This window comes from Peromyscus californicus, unplaced genomic scaffold, assembly GCF_007827085.1.
Source record: "Peromyscus californicus insignis strain IS unplaced genomic scaffold, ASM782708v3 Scaffold_5__1_contigs__length_169319896, whole genome shotgun sequence".
Classification (NCBI taxonomy): Eukaryota; Metazoa; Chordata; class Mammalia; order Rodentia; family Cricetidae; genus Peromyscus; species Peromyscus californicus.
In genome coordinates this window covers 23226969-23240582 of record NW_026294573.1, presented here as the reverse complement: position 1 = coordinate 23240582, position 13614 = coordinate 23226969, and positions in this window count along the sequence as shown.

The following is a 13614-nucleotide window of genomic DNA, read 5'->3' as shown; positions in this document are numbered from 1 at the left end:
GAGCTGTTGATCTGGAGGCTGGAGCAGCTCTCTGGGAGAGGAGTGTCAGATGAGATTGGGTGGAGAAGCTCCTTGGCATCCCCCTGGTTGGACTTACGAGGTGTAAGGAGAGGTCACTACAGGTCATTGCTTTTATATATGGTCTGAACAAGAGCCTCCTACCGTCATTTTTCTGACTGTTGAGTTTTGAGGATTCTGTTTATTCTGGACCCAAGTGCTTTGTCAGGTAAGTGCTTTGAATTATCCCCCCCAACACACACACACACACACACACACACACACACACACACACACACACACACACACACTCACTCACTCAGTAGCTTGTCTTTTCATCCTTTTTTTTTTTTTAAAAAAAATAGGGTTTTCTATAGAGTACAAAAACCATATTTAGTATGAGGCTGCTTAGGCAAGTGGAAGGACTTTGAGAAACCCAGTGGATACCTGAGTGGAGATGTGGTCTGGGCCGTCGCATGTGCAAGCCCAGGATCAGGGGAAGATGTCAGGGTCGGCTCGGGAACCATCAGCATAGGTGTGGCCTGCAAAGGCTACACAGTCTAGTGAAGCCCCCAAAGGAGCAAATGAGATAAGGACATGGGACAGAGTCCAGGGCCAATCAGGGCGTCTAGGTAGAGGACCAGGAGAGCCAGCCAAGGAAACAGAGGGAGTCACCAGGGAGGGTGGCAGGATGATGCATGGGAGGCAGGAGCCAGGCACAGAGGACAGAATTCCAGCTAGAAGGGCTGAGTAAGATGACCCCTGAAACTGTTCGCTGGTGAGAAAAGGGTCAGCTACCAGCTACTTTCACAATATGGAGATGTAATCCAGGTATGAGTAGGTGAGGAGACACTGGAGAGGGCGGCATGCTGAGTCCAGCCAAGGCTCTCAAAGGCAAAGCCAGACAACATATGTGTGGCAAGAAGGGAACTTACTTACTTTTTTCTTTTTCTTTTTCTTTTTTAAATTTCTTCTTGAGACAGTCTCATGTAGCCCAGGCTGGTCTATAGCTCTCTATATAGCCCATTGACTTCGAATTTCTGATCCTCCTGCCTTTGCCTCCTGAGAGTGGGGATTCCAGGCCCACCATCACACCCAGTTTATATGGTGCTGGGTTCAAACATAGGGATTTGTTCATGGAGACAAACACTCTACCAACAAGGCTACCCTAGCCGTGGCTTTTTATTTTATTTTATTGCATGTTTTACCCTTTGTGCTTCTGGAAATAACTAGAAGCAGGTTTGCACACCGACAGTAGTGAGCCCAAGGACAGGGAACCAGGCTAACTCAGGAGGGAGAGTAGGGTTGCTAGGGCAACCTATAGGGCCGTACTCTGGAGCAGACAGGGAAAGATGGCATCTCTGTGTAAATGGTTTAAAGAGAGACACTTGGGGCTTGGAGACATGATGGATGTCCCCATGGGTCTTCCAGCAAAGGTGCACGTCCTTCCAGATACTCATCTGTGTACAAACCAAGATGAATGGCTGGTTTTTACACCACGCTGTTCATATTTTTCATTCTTGTTTTCCCTATTCAAAAATATGTCACGGAGAACCACCCCTGGCAGAGTGTGGAGAGCAAACTCAATCTTGGGAATGGCTGCTTCCGATGTAGTCGTCTGGAAGCGCCATTATTTATCCAGCCAATCTCCTGCTGTCGGACACTTAGGCTGTCTGCCTCCCGATGTGCTTTTTGTTTTTCATTTTTTTCCCTATTACAAATAATGCCAGAGAAATCCTCTTTGCATAAATGCATACCCTTGAGCTTTTCAGAAATATCAACCTCTAGAAGAAATCAAATTGCTGGGTCAAAAGACAGGTGCATCTTGAATTGTGATCGGCGCTGCTTAAGTGTTCTCTACAGAGATTACTTCAAAGAAGCCTCCTGCTTTCTCTCGGTGTGTGAGTGTGACACATTCACGAGATTGTTTAAAGTGGAGTTCAGCTCTGAAGTGGTGTCAGAAACACAAGGATCACACCCTCCCTCTCCCGCACTCTGCAGGGATGTGCTCATCCTGGGCTTGGCTGGCCGGGAGGGTTCTAAAAGGCAGACAGCAACTGAGAGGAGGGAGCCAGATGGGGTGGGGCAGATGTAGGGAGCTGGGAGTTGCGGGGGGAGGGGTGGTGGTGGGGGACTAGGTGCCAGGTGTTAGTTTGGGGTGGGGGAACAAACGGCTCCCTGTAGCATTCTGGGCAAAGACTCAGCTTGCCACTTGCCAGTCACAGAAAGAAATATGTCGTTGTGTAGTCTGGGGAAATGGTAGAAACATGACAATTTATCTAACACGGTTGGCAGACGCTGCTGGCCACCCACGGATGGTTCCAGCCTTCGGATATCCAGCTCATGAATCCTATTGAACCGGGAAAGTGGTGACCCTAACTTAAAACTTACATCTCTCACACCCTCGGCAGTAGTCATATGACACACTTCAGCCAATGAGAGAAGAAAATGTTATATTACTCTACCTGCTCACCTGGATCTTGTGATAAATCCCCAGCCAGTGAAATGGGTTCAGAAGGTGCTTCAGGGCGTTCTGGGACAAGTCCGTGGAAAACTGGGAGTATGATAGACCCCAGAGAGGACAATGTCTGCTCATCTGGACCTGGGACAAGAGGCCCAGGTGAGGAGCCACCACACCATGACCTCCTTTGTACACACCAAGGACACCAAGGGGTAATTAGAAAACGCCGGTCCCGTGGCGTTTTGGATCAGCTGGGCCTTCATTTTGGCCTCACCAAATGCTTCCCAAGTTGAAAAACAAACTTCTTACCCCTTTTTGTGCCTCTGTTAGTCAGGTTTCCAGTATGTTCCATGCTGTGCCTGAGTCTGCACTAATGAGCTGTGAGCCCCCTACATAGCCGGAACCTCACTGTTCCTGTGGTAAAAATGAAAAGAATCAAAGCAAGAGGTTTTGAAACCACATTTTTCCCTCGAGAAGAGTTTAGATTTCCAGATAATTTATATAAAGGTTACAGAGAGTTCACTTCCACTTCCTTCCTGAGTGCTCTCTCCAACGTCAGCATATTGGACAGCTAAGGCCTGAGGGATGGCTCAGTTGCTGGAAGGCTCTGCCGAGCCTCAGCACCCACATAAAAGCTGGACACATCAGTACATGTCTTGAGACCAGCGCTGGGAAAACAGAGACAGAGGGATCTCGGGAGCTCACTGGACAAGCCAACTTAGCTGAATCGATGAGCTCCAGGCTCAGTGAGAGACCCTGTCTCAAAGAATAAGATGTGGAGTGCAATGATTGAGGAAGACATCCAGAGTTGGCCTCTGGCTTCCACATGATCAAATATACGCACACTCAGAGCACATGTGCACACACCCACGTGAATACCCCCCACACTCCCCCCACAAATAACAACACAAATAAAATACTGAAACTAATGAGCAACCATAGCTCATTTTTCACTAACAACACCCTCCACTTTATTCCATTTCCCCAGTTTCCCCCTTATGCCCTTTTTCTGTTCCAGACTCCCATCAGGACGTCGTCATCATATGTCCATCAATCATGTCTCCTTTCCCATCTCTGCCCTCAATTGCTGGTCCCTCTCTGGGTCCCAGTGACCTTTAAAGCTTGAAAACTGTGGGCCTGGTAATTTTGAACAGCTTTTTCCTGCCTCCACCTTCCCAGTGCTGGGATTATGTGCGTGCACCATACTCAGGTTTTATGGGGCTGGAACCCAGGATTCTTTGTGTGCTAGTTAAGCACTGGGCTGCCTCCCAGGCCCTGGCCAGGAGTTTTGTAGAACTCTCCTCTACTTGGATTTGCCTGGGTGTCTTTGTGATTAGACTGGAATTCCAGGTTTAAGAGATGAATCCCGTGGAGGTGAACATCACATGCTACACCATTTAGTGTGGCTGGCCACCTTAACCTCCACCACTCACTGAGCTCTGCAGACTCCTCTAAACCCGAGCCCCTCCCCCAGCTCCTCCCCCAGCTCCACCTGGCCTTCCCCTGCAGTGTTTCCTAAAATCAGAGCACTAAGGGAGGTCTTCACTCCATGGTCAAGGTCAGCCTCCAGCTCTGGAGGGGGCATTATAAATTATTTGTTAAGTCTTTTGCCAGGAAGATTAGTTTCTTTCCCCTCATGTATGTATTTATTCAATTATTTATTTATGTCACTGTAGACTCATGATCTTTATTCTTTGGGTTACTGGTCGATACTGCATTATTTATTTTGTCGCCGAAATTGCTCATCTTTGGAGCTCGTCACGTCCCTGTGCCCTGGGCTACTCATCATCACTATGTTCCATGCACAAGATGTTCCAGACTCATCTTGAAGGCTTCCTTTCCGAGTCCTAGAGCCTGCCAGTTCTCCAAGGACCCTGGTTCCTTTTATGAACCAAAGCTGGGGGCCAGACCTGGTTTTGAAGTTACTTCTAGCTCAGAAACTTCAAGATTCTAGATTTGGGATAAAAGTAATTAAGTCATTAATCACTGCAAAGACAGAGTGATTAGGGTCTAGGGTCTGTTTTTCCTCTTTCCCCGTGGTTTCCTCCCTCCTTTCTCTCCCTCTTTTTTTTTTTTGAGACAAGGTCTCATGTGGCCCAGGCTAGCTTCAAACTTGCTACATAACCAAGGAGAACCCTGAACTCTTATCTTTGTCCTTAAGCCTCCCAGGTGCTGGGATTACAGGCATGGGCCCACCATGACTGGCTGGCCACCCTTCTGTAACACCAGGTCCAAGGGATATGACACCCTCTTCTGGCCTCTACAGGTACCCACACATTCACATGCATAGAGGCACATAAAAGAAAATAAATTAATCTTTTTTTTAATGGGCTATGTAACTGAAAAATGAAGCCTCAAAAGAAGAAATACAAATGGGTAGTAAACATTTTCTTTTAAGTGTTCAACATTATTAACCAACAAGGAAATGCAAATTAAAACTTGAGCGTCCATCTTAGCCCAGCCAGATGGCTATGATCAAGAAAACAAATGTCAACAAATTCTGGTGAGGATTCGGGGAAAGAGGGACACATCCACTGTTGCGGGGGGTGTTAATCAGTGCAGCCACTATGGAAATTAGTCTGGTGGCTCCCCAACAATTTAAAAATAGAACAATGTGACCCAGATATACCATTCCTGGGCATGGCCCCAAAAGACTCCGTGTCTCACTCTGGAGGCCCTTGATCTTCTACGTTCTGTGTGGTTCTAGTCACAATACTAAGAAAATAGAGCCAGCCCGGGTGCCCATCAACTGATGAATGGATAATGAAAATGTGGTATGTGTACATGGTGGAATTTTATTGAACTGTAAAGGAAAATGAAAATTTCAAGAATACAGAACTGGAAAGTATACTAAATGAGGCAATCCCGGTCCGTAGAGACAAACGGCACATGTTCTGTCTCATATGCAGATCCTAGCTTCCAATTTTTAGATGTGTGTGTTGAATTAGAGTGTGGAGGTCAGGAAGCTGGGGAGGACCCATGAGAAGGGGGAGGGAGAACCTGTGAGGGGGATGAGGGGAAGATGGAATAATGAGAAACCGAGTAGGTGAGAGGGGATGTCACCACCAAGGTTACTCATTGGGACTTTAAAGAACCCAAGGGTCTCTGTGAAAAGAGCAAAGGACACACACAGCCCCCCTCCACCAGTCTGCAGGGATGTGGCTTTCTGAGACCTCCAGGCACATCACTTCAGTCCCATGAGTCAGGCCTTCCAGGTCCCTGTCTCCCTGCCTTACCCCATCCATCTCACCACGCAAATGTCAACACTGGGTCCCCAGAGCCTACAGCTGGTGGCGGCAGCAGGCAGAGTCTGGGCCTGAAATCCAGCCTGCTCCCAGAGGGCGACAGGCTGACCTGACAGTAATGAGTTCACCCTGTCTGAAGTGCGGTCTCGGTCCCCCTGAGGCTCTGAGGTAATTACAAGGTGGTGTGTTATTAAACATGATTTATAGTTGCTGAAAGCTTTGGGTGGTGAGTTCAGTGGCAAAGATATTGGGCCCCAGTTGAGATATTTGCCTGAGCTCACAGCTTGAGGCAGAACCTAACACCTGTGTCTATTTCCACAGCCCACGCACTCACTCCTTCACCCCCATCTTGGTGCCCATATGCAACTTCTGTGGCTCATCTCCGTAACCACCCTGAATGATGGTGGGGCTGACCAAATCACCACCCCTCATCTACACACAAGGAATCTGAGGGAACGTGATTTGCTCCAAATCACATGGCAAAGAAGATGGGAACTAGGAAGCTGCAAGTGTCCGAGGTCCCCTGGGCAGTCACTCTCCGTGTGACTCTCTAATGAGACCAGGTCCTGCAGGTAAACAGAAGCCCTGCTCTTGTGACTAATTCCATGCCTCACTCAGCCTCAGTGGGAGTATCCGCAAGGCCCGGAGCCCCGCCCCCACAACACACACACCGCAGAGGCTGACTAGAACTGGCTGGGGTCACTGAGCAGGCACTGAGGCACTCCAGCAAATCGACAGGTGATCTGTGGCTCATTATAATATTAAGTCACACCCCTGGGTAGAGATGTAAGACTCTAATAGGACTTGCAGTGCATGACATCTTATGAAGAACTACATGTAAAAGACAGAGTGTGTGCCAGGAAGCCTTTCCTGTGCAAATGAGCCAGAAAAAACCCTACTATGTGCCATAAAAGCCTTGACCCTTTATATGCATTCCTGTTTGAGCTACTAATTCTCTCCTTGCTCCAGTATATTCTTTCATTGTATTTATTCATTCATTTATTTGTGTATGTATGTATGTATGTATGTATGTATGCATGTATGATGTGGAGTGGGGGTATTACATACACCATAGCATGCATGTGGAGGTTAGAGCACAGCTTTATGGAGTCAGTTCTCTTCTTCCATTGTTACGTGGGCTTGGGGGATGGAACTCGGGTTGTCAGACATTAGACATTTATACCAAATCAGTCGTGGGGAGGGGTCCTGGGGAGCTCACTCTATCCCAGTTTTGTTTTCTAGACCTAGAAAATGCCTTCCTCACAAAGCACCAGGAAATGAGTGAACTATGGGCTGCCTCCAAGTCTTCTTCAATCCAGGATACACTGCTCTCCTCTGGATCCTCTCCTTTGTGGGGCAGGGGTGGGGTTGTGTGCCAAGCCTTAGGGTCTGCACCATGACACACATAAGGGTGCCCTAACCAGGGTCCTGGGGTGTTCTAGGATTCATGCATGAGAATTTTCCACTGGTCAGCTCCCTCCATGTGCCACAGTGACCTGATGCTGTGGGGGTAATTTCCGTCCTCGCCAAGATGGATTTATCATGAGAGGTGCTCAGAAAGCATCATAAAGATAAGAAAACTGGTCCCTAGAAGATGTTTCTTCAGACCTTCCTGTAGTACCAACTGCAGAGTTGGGTTGGGAGGCCACAGGGTGGTTAGAGTCTGAGCTCTTGGTGACAGAGCTGGGACTTTGGCATGACCCACTTTAGCCTGATCCAGGAGGTGGCAGCCAGGCTACTCTGTTCGCTCATGGTGAGCTTGGCCTGTGAGAGTGACTCATACTTCCCCAAAGCGTCCAAACCCTTCTCTGTCACACACATATAGTCACACAAGCACACATACACATTGTGGGGGGGGGGGCAGGGGGTCCTGTGGTTGGATACAGCACAGAGGCCATCCACCAGCCGTCTCTCCCTGGGGCTGGGTAGTAGCAAGGGTCAGGCAAAGTGCAGCTGTCTAGGTCCAGAATGAATTCAGAAGGAGCCACCAGAGAGAACAGCCAAGACATCCCTTCTCACATAGTGGGGGAGAGCTGGAGTGGGGACAGGGTAGGAAACACTACCTGCTGAGCCGAGACAGTGGCCTGGCCACAGTGTCTCCCGGAATGCATAGGCTTCAGGCAGGATTGAGTTCTGCCAGAACCTCCCGCTTCCCTGACACACCTTCCAAGCACGATGCTTCTCTCCGCTTGGTTAGAGTGTAATTGACTTAAGGCTGTCTGATGGTTATTTCATATCTCCAAAGCACACTTTCACGGGAAGGTCGGCTCCAAAGAAACGCTAAGAGCCCATGGAAATTAAATGTATTAACAACTAAGAAGTGGACCTTGGTTAAAGGAGGGACCGTGGCCTCCACCGCCTTTTTTACTAATCGCAGCGTGATGGGTTGTCTGCAGGGAGTGAATGGATTTACATAGCAGTTTGAGAGTCTCTGTTTTATTTTACTGTCCTCAGTGGCTAAGGTTAAACTTCAATTCTGAGCCCAGAGAAGTTGCCAAAAGGGGTTTTCGTGAAAGAACAAGTCAGGCCTGCACAGAAGGCAGACTCCCCTGTTCCGAGGCATCTTCTTTCTCCCTTAGAGGTCTTTGGCCCCCATGCCACCTGACTGCTTCCAACAGCCCACAGCACCACAGATCTTGTGTGTGTGTGTGTGTGTGTGTGTGTGTGTGTGTGTGTGTGTGTGTGTGTGTGTGAAGGGGCAAGGGAACAAAACAGACCTCCGCATCCGGAACATGGGAGAGGGAAGTCAGCTGAGATTCTGAGCCAGCAGATGGGGGACTCCTCTTGATTCTAGAACAAGGAGAAGGAGGTATGGGGAAATAGTGATTTCTCAAGATTCTGAATGCTGGTGAGGGGCAAAGGCCAGAGAAATCTCTTGACACCTTAATTCCCCAAATTCAAATAAAGTACTGACAATGGGAATAACAGGACGGCCCGTGACCCTCAGCAGTTAGTGTGCACAGGGCCTTGTGCTCAAGGCTTCACGCTTACTGTGCCTGAGTGTGTTCCATCATGTTCACCTGCTGGATGCTGCCACCCTTGGAGGTCATGCTAGTGAGCAGTGAGGCCTCGAGGGAAGCCATGCCGTGCTGGACGCATCCTTGTCATGCAGAGGCTAGCAACTGCAGCAGGGATTAAAGGGCTTTTCCCACCTCACTCAAGTGAGGGCACAGCCTCTGTCTGCTCTGGAGGACACAGCAACAAGATGCCATCAGAGAGACCAAGCCCTCACCTAGCGCCAAACCCGCTGGTGCCTGGTGTCTAGTTTTCAAACTTTCTAGCCTCAGGAACTGTGACGATAAAGACATGCTGTTTATAAATGATTCTGTGTCATGGTATCGGGGACAGGCCAAGTCACATGAATTACCTCATTTACATGCAGTAACAAAGTGGTGAATGCCGTTAGCACTTCTGTGTTATAAAAGAAGGAACTGAGAACCAGAGGCGAAGTTATCTGTCCTGCTATAGTTTCAGCCATGGACGTCGAGTCTGCTCTGCCTTCACAGTACCTCCCAGTGGGTAGTAGTACAACCTGACTTCTGCTCACATGTCCCCAATGATGGGGAGCTCACCACCGTCCAGGTAGGCAGTTTTGACTGTTAGGAAGTCCTTCCTTTGGACCATGTGGAGGACAGTTTCTTCTCTTCCCTTCATCCCCAAGGCAATGCCCATAGTCTCTGAAGATAACTCTCATCCCTCTTGTCTCTGAAGGGCTTGTTCATTTTCCAGTTAGAGAAGCTCTCATCCATCCCAGACTAGCCTCAGACTCACTATGTAGCCAAAGATGACCTTAGACTTCTGAGCAAGAACTCCTGCCTCCATGTCCGGTGCCGGGATTTCAAGTATGTACCACCAGATTCAGTTTTGGGACTTGTGGTAGTTTAAATAAAGATGGACCCCATAGTTCCATAGGGAGTGGCACTATTAGGAATAGGTGTGACCTTGTTGGAGGAAGTCATCATTGAGGGAGGACTTTGAGGTCTCAGATGTCCAAGCTACACCTAGTTTGTCACTGTCACTTCCTGCTGCTTCTTCTCTGGGCCTGTGTCTGCCAGCACACCGCCATGCTTCCCTCCATGATGACAATGGACTGAACCTCTGAACTGTAAGCCAGCCCCAGTTAAATGTTTCTTTATAAGAGTTTCTGTGGTCATGGTGTCTCTTCACAGCAATAAAACCCTAAGACAGAAGTTGGTACCAGGAGTAGGGTATTGCTGTGATGGGCCTGATCATGCTTTTATTTGGAGGAATGTAGACTTCAGGACTTAGGATTAGAAAAGCAGTGGTTGAGTGCTTTAAGTGAGGCTTAATGGACCAGCCTAGTAGGAACATGAAAGACAGTGGTTCTGAGGGTGATTTGAACTGTGGGGGCCTGGATCAAGAGGTTTCAGAGGAGAAGAATATTAGTATGTGGCCTAGAGACTATTCTTGTGATATTTTGGTAAAGCATGTGGCTGCTTTCTGCTCTTTTCCAAAAAATCTGCCTGAGGCTAAATTGAAGAGCTTTAGATTAATTGTGTTTGCAGTGGAGATTTCAAAACAGCCTAGTGTGGACCGTGTCGTATGGTTATTAGTGGCCATGCTCATGCAGATCCATAATGAAAAAGAATAGGCTGAGCTAGGAAAGTTACAAACTGAACAATGTGAGGAGAAAAGGGGCACCAGGAAGTGAAATGGAGCTAAGTCCTGTGTTCAAGAAGATAAACAGATTAAAGAAAAGCTTGACACTAAGTGGAATAAAGGAAGTGGTGACTTCAGAGCAAGACCCCACCCAGCTAAGCTTCCAATTTGTGAAAAGGAATTAAAGAAAAGCTTGGGGCCAGATGTGGTGGTGCACACTTTTAATCCCAGCCCTTAGAAGGCAGAGGCAGAAGGATCTCTGAGTTTGGGACTAGCCTGGTTTAAAGATTGAGTTTCGGGACAGCTAATCTTAGGCAGTGAAGGAAACCATAGAAAACCAAAAGCTGGTGAAGCTGTAAATGGTCAAGGGGGCCACATTCCAGCCCTTGCAAGCAGCAGAACTTGGCAGCTTGTGCTACATGGTTCTGGCTTTAGAGTCAAGGACAGAAGAAAGGGGGTATGGAAGCTTCCTCTGAGACTAAGGAAAGCCACTGAGGCCAGGCATGTGTCAGGGGTGTCCCTGCATGGAGGCCCAAAGGGGTCATTGTGTGAAGCTGTGAAGGTGAAGTCTTGATTGCCTTAGAGACCCCAAGATGTTGAAGATGCCAGAGCCATGGGATGCCTCCTGAGGAAAACTGCTAACCAAGAGAGAGAAGTGTGTTTCAGTCAACAAAGTTGAATGGAGTTGGAGATCTGAAGAATGCTTTGACAACAGACATGGAGATGCAGAGTTTGGAGTTTGCCCTGCTGGTTTTCGGTCTTGCTTTGGTCCAGTATTTCCTCACTATGCTCCCTTTCCTCCCTTTTGGAATGGTAATGTATATCCTGTGCCATTATATGTTGGAAGTATGTGATCTGCTTTTTCATTTTAATTTTATAGGGGATTACATACAGTTAAGAAATTGCATGAGTCTCAGAAGAGACTTTAAACTTTGGACTTTTAAACAATGCTGATACTATAATAATACACTATGGGGACTTTTGAAGTTGGAACAAATGCTCTGAGGTCACATGTGTGAGGAGGTGAGGGAATGGGACATGTATGAACTCTGGGGCTGGGACTGTGGTGTGAGGAAGGGTCATTCTGCTTCTCTACTTTCCAGACCCTTTGTCCGGGCCAAGGCCAGCAGGATGGACCAGAAGACCCAGGAGCTGCTGTGTTGATGAAGAAAAGCTTTTGCATTGGTGAGCCCTGGATGTCCTAAGCTACATCTCCATCAAGGTCTATGGACTCCTGGGTCTGTGGCCTGCCTCGCCCTTTTCTGGTCCTGGAGGTAGAGAGAGCTCTGTCTTCCTGGTTTTGATGACAAATGAGCTCGTAGGTTCTGGACAAGAGACTCAGAGGTCCTGAGAACAGAGTTGCAGGTGGCAGCATGTGGGGCGGAGGGTCCTCCACCAGGGTCAGCAACCTGATCTGTCTCTGCTGTCCCCACAAGCTAGGTGATCTCAGGCAAGCTGCTGAACTCTTCTGAGAGTTTCACCCACCTGCCTGGTTTCCACAAGAATTGATGAACTCAATACTCAAAGGTGCTGGGCACAGTGTTTGGCTTGGTGTGAGGGGTTGGAGTTGGACCCGATTCTCTAGGAGATGGGAAGGCCTGAAGATGGGCCTCGGGTTCTGAGGCCTGCCCCTGCCCTTTCTCCTGCCTGCCTTCCTGTTGCAGAGCTCACTTTAGTCTGTGTTGTGCGGCTGTAACAAGCACCTGGGACCAGATCATTGATAAAGAACAGAAGTTTAATTTCGCCCTAATTTTAAAGGCTGGGAAGCTCAAGGACATGGTGCCAGCATTCTGTGATCTAACATGGCACAGACCATCACGTGACTACCCACTAGTGCCTAAGGGTGACATTCTGATGATATCACCTAACTTTTACTGCCCTAATCACCATAACATGGATTTTTGGGTTAAGCTTCCCACGTGTGAACTTTTTGTGTTTATGTGTTAATGTGTACGTTCATGTGTGTAGGTGCATGTGCCCCTATGGGTGCCTGTGTGCCTGGAGGCCAGAAGAGAGCCCTGGCTGTCGTTACTCAGACACCATCCAACTTGTTTGTGTCTTTGGATATTATGACATTGTCTCACTTCAATTTTGTGTGGATGTGTTTGTAGGTGTGCTTGGCATGGTGCCCCTGTGGAAGCCAGAGGACAACTTTTGGGAGGTGATTCTCTCCTTCAGTCACATGGGTCCTAGAGACCAAACTCGGGTCACCAGGCTTGGGGACAAGCACTGTGCCCACTAGATCATCTCACCAGATCCTGGCTTGTTTTTTGAGACAGGGTTTCTTCCGACCAGGAGAGCCAACTCCCCAGACCCCAGCATGTGAACTTTTAAGTGTGACTTCCTCAAACCAAAGCAGAGGCTAAATCCAGCTTCCTTTGCCTAACAGTGAGCTTGAGTCCTCCACCAGCATTCCCGGACCTTGGCACTGACCAGAGCAGGCATCTCAGGGACAACTGTGACCACAGATGTAGTCAGCCCCCCCAGCCCCTGGCCCCACCCACTTCTACCACACCATAGCTGAGCGCATTTGCAAGGTGTCTGGTGGCTGCCAGTCCCCCTGAGGACCATTGTGCCTTCCCTGTAACGACTTCATTTGTCTGACATCAACCCTGCTCTCGGGTTAATGTGTTTAACGTAATGAGGCATTTGTTCTCAGTTCGGAAACTCCCGAGGAAGCATCTCGCTCCTGATGGACAGATTAAGGCTGGACTTGAACATGCTGAGTAAGGTGGCCGCTTCAGATATGGACTGTGTGTGAGTTAATTTGTGTAAAACGGCTCATTTCTTGGGGGCAGAGCTGGGATCCTCATGGGACTCTGTGATTTCTGCTCCATTTGCCTCTCTATTCCCTTCCCTAGCCCAGTCCCAGCTCCACAGATAAGAGAAGCCAAGGCCAGTGGGTGATTCGGACAGAGCACCCTGGCAGTGGGCAGCAGCAGAGGCCAGTGCGTGGGGAGGTCGTGGGGAGACGTGGACAAACACCTGTTTACCTCAGACAGGGCACTGGTGATGGACCTGAAAAAGCGCTTTTAACTGAGGCTGGCTGGTGATGCATTGACTTTGGGCTTACATGTAGCAATATGGGTTTAGGGGTTACTTACAAGAGTGTGAGTGACCTCTAAACATCTGTATTACTGCAAAGTTCCACACCAGAACGGTTAACAACCTCCCCAAAGCTGCGTAGGTGGAGTCCTCTCTTCAATCACTCGCTCTTCTATTTCCTGTATACTTAGCTCTTGCTAAGGGGGTGACCAGCATCTCAGCTGAGGGTCCGGTGTTCTGCCTCAC